The sequence below is a fragment of the Arachis ipaensis genome, chromosome B9, assembly GCF_059453495.1.
Source record: "Arachis ipaensis isolate K30076 ecotype BB chromosome B9, ASM5945349v1, whole genome shotgun sequence".
Lineage (NCBI taxonomy): Eukaryota > Viridiplantae > Streptophyta > Magnoliopsida > Fabales > Fabaceae > Arachis > Arachis ipaensis.
In genome coordinates, this window is record NC_142444.1 from 43,706,374 (window position 1) to 43,709,974 (window position 3,601).

Consider the following 3,601-nt stretch of genomic DNA (forward strand, 5'->3'; position numbering starts at 1 on the left):
AATCATAGAACCAAAAATATTTTATGTTTCTTGTTTGAGTCTAGTATTAATTTTTAAGTTTGGTGTCAATTGCATGTTTCTGTTCTTCTTGCATTTTTCGAATTCATGCATGCTCTTCATTGATCTTCAAGTTATTCTTGATGATTTCATTGCTCTGATCTTTAAATTCTCTTGTTTTGAGTGTTTTGTTGTTTCTCATATGCATTCTCAATTTGTTAGTGTCTTTTATATGAAAATTTTTAAGTTTGGTGTCCTGCATGCATTGTTTATTTTATCTTAGTTGCATTCTTATTGTTTCTCATCATTAAAAATTCAAAAATATTTTCAAAATTGTGTCTTTTCAAGTCAATAATACAGAGAATTGAAGATTCAGAACATTCAGCAGAGAAATCAAACAGAAAAAGCTGGGCGTTCAAAACGCCCAGTGAAGAAGGAAAACTGGCGTTTAAACGCCAGCTAGGGTACCTGGCTGGGCGTTTAACGCCCAAAAAGGTAGAGATCTGGGCGTTAAACGCCAGAATGGGCACCATTCTGGGCGTTTAACGCCAGGATGACACTAGAGGAAAGATTTTGTTTTTAATTCACATTTTTTTCAAGTTTTCATTTTTTTTTCAAAATCAAATCTTTTTCAAATCATATCTTTTCAATCATATCTCTTTCCAAATCAATTTCATTCCATTTTATATTTATTTTTACTATTTTCAAAAATCCTTGCTATAATTAAAGATTTACTTCAAAATTTTCAAGTTGTTACTTGCCTATTAAGAAAGGATCAAACTTTAAATTTTAAAATCATATCTTTTAATTTCTTGATAGTCAAGTAATCAACTTTAATTTTAAAAATTTTCTTTTTCTAAATTAATTTTTTCAATCATATCTTTTTTCTAATTTCAAAATCTTTTTCAAAAATCACTTTATTTCTTTCCCAATCTTAGTTTTCGAAAATCTCAATCAAATTTTCAAATTTCTTTTTAAAATCTTTTAATTTATTTTCGAAAATTCTTCCCCTCTTTTCACACCCTTCTATTTAAAGGACTAAGACTCCGCATCAAGGTGCAATTCGAACTCTATCCCTCTTGATAAGTTCGAATTCCCTCTTCTCCACCTCCTCCTTCTATTCTTCTTTTCCTCTGTCACCTCAAGGAATCTCTATACTGTGACATAGAGGATTCCCCACTTTCTTGTTCTCTTCTCTTTCATATGAGCAGAAACAAAGATAAAGGCATACTTGTTCAAGCTGATCCTGAACCTGAAAGGACCTTGAAGAGAAAGCTAAAAGAAGCTAAAGAACAATTCTCTTTAGAGGGCCTAACAGAACTCTTCAAAGAAGAAGAAACCATGGCAGCCGAAAACAACAACAATGCCAACAATGCAAGGAAGGTGCTTGGTGACTTTACTGCACCTACTCCTGATTTCTATGGGAGAAGCATCTCTATCCCTGCCATTGGAGCAAACAACTTTGAGCTTAAGCCTCAATTAGTTTCTCTAATGCAACAGAATTGCAAGTTTCATGGACTTCCATTGGAAGATCCTCATCAGTTCTTAGCTGAATTCTTGCAAATCTGTGACACTGTCAAGACCAATGGGGTTGACCCTGAAGTCTACAGACTTATGCTTTTTCCTTTTGCTGTAAGAGACAGAGCTAGAACATGGTTGGATTCATAACCTAAGGAAAACCTGAACTCTTGGGAAAAGCTAGTCAATGCCTTCTTGGCAAAGTTCTTTCCACCTCAAAAATTGAGTAAGCTTAGAGTGAAAGTCTAAACCTTTAGACAGAAGGATGGTGAGTCCCTCTATGAAGCTTGGGAGAGATACAAGCAATTGATCAGAAGGTGCCCTTCTGACATGCTTTCAGAATAGAGCATCATAGGAATCTTCTATGATGGTCTGTCTGAACTATCCAAGATGTCATTGGATAGCTCTGTTGGAGGATCTCTTCATCTGAAGAAGATGCCTGCAGAAGCTCAAGAACTCATTGAAATGGTTGCAAATAACCAATTCATGTACACCTCTGAAAGGAATCCTGTGAATAATGGGACAACTCGGAAGAAAGGAGTTCTTGAGATTGATACTCTGAATGCCATATTGGCTCAGAATAAAATATTGACCCAACAAGTCAATATGATTTCTCAGAGTCTGTCTGAAATGCAAGCAGCAACAGGCAGTACTAAGGAAGCTTCCTCTGAAGAAGAAGCTTATGATCCTGAGAACCCAGCAATGGAAGAGGTGAATTACATGGGAGAATCCTATGGAAACACTTATAATCCTTCATGGAGAAATCACCCAAATCTCTCATGGAAGGATCAACAGAGACCTCAACAAGGTTTCAACAACAACAATGGTGGAAGAAACAGGCTTAGCAATAGCAAGCCTTTTCCATCATCTTCTCAGCAACAAATAGAGAATGCTAAGCAAAGCCACTCTGACTTAGCAACCATTGTCTCTGATCTAATCAAAACCACTCAAAGTTTCATGACTGAAACAAGGTCCTCCATTAGAAATTTGGAGGCACAATTGGGTCAGCTGAGTAAGAAAATTATTGAACTCCCTCCTAGCACTCTCCCAAGCAATACAGAAGAGAATCCCAAAAGAGAGTGCAAGGCCATAACCACATTTCACATGGACGAACATGGAGAGGAGGAAGAGGCAGTGATTCCCACTGAGGAAGACCTCAATGGACGCCCACTGACCTCCATGGAGTTCCCTAATGAGGAACCATGGGAATCTGAGGCTCATACTGAGACCATAGAGATTCCATTAAATCTACTTCTGCCATTCATAAGCTCTGATGAGTATTCTTCCTCTGAAGAGGATGAAGATGTCACTGAAGAGCAAGTTGCTAAGTACCTTGGAGCAATCATAAAGCTAAATGCCAAGTTATTTGGTAATGAAACTTTGGAGAATGAACCTCCATTGCTCATCAAGGAACTGGAATACTTGACTAGGCAGAGATTACCTCAAAAGAGACAGGACCCTGGAAAGTTCTCAATCCCTTGTACCATAGGCACTATGACCTTTGAAAAGGCTCTGTGTGACCTAGGGTCAAGCATAAACCTTATGCCTCTCTCTGTAATGGAGAAGCTAGGGATCATTGAGGTACAAGCTGCTAGAATCTCACTGGAGATGGCAGACAATTCAAAGAAACAAGCTTATGGACTTGTAGAGGATGTCTTGGTAAAGGTTGAAGACCATTACATCCCTGCTGATTTCATAGTCCTAGAGACTGGGAAGTGTATGGATGAATCCATCATCCTTGGCAGACCCTTCCTAGCCACAGCAAAAGCTGTGATTGATGTTGACAGAGGAGAATTGATCATTCAAGTGAATGGAGACTCCCTTGTGTTTAAAGCTCAAGGATATCCCTCTGTCACCATAGAGAGGAAGCACGAAGAGCTTCTCTCAATACAGAGTCAAACAGAGCCTCCACAGTCAAACTCTAAGTTTGGTGTTGGGAGGTTCCAACATTGCTCTGAACATCTGTGAGGCTCCATGAGAGCCACTGTCAAGCTACTGACATTAAAGAAGCGCTTGTTGGGAGGCAACCCAATTTTTACTTATCTATGTTAAATTTCTATTTTCTATGGTTATTTTATGTTTTCTG

General features: G+C 38.1%; 1 non-coding gene across 1 annotated transcript; it reads right to left on the bottom strand.

Annotated features, from left to right (window-relative positions):
• Positions 1-1,743: 1,743 nt before the first annotated feature.
• LOC148544486 (small nucleolar RNA R71) lies at positions 1,744-1,851 on the bottom strand. The gene has a single exon (XR_015901426.1). It is a non-coding gene; the product is annotated as a small nucleolar RNA R71 (small nucleolar RNA).
• Positions 1,852-3,601: the final 1,750 nt, after the last annotated feature.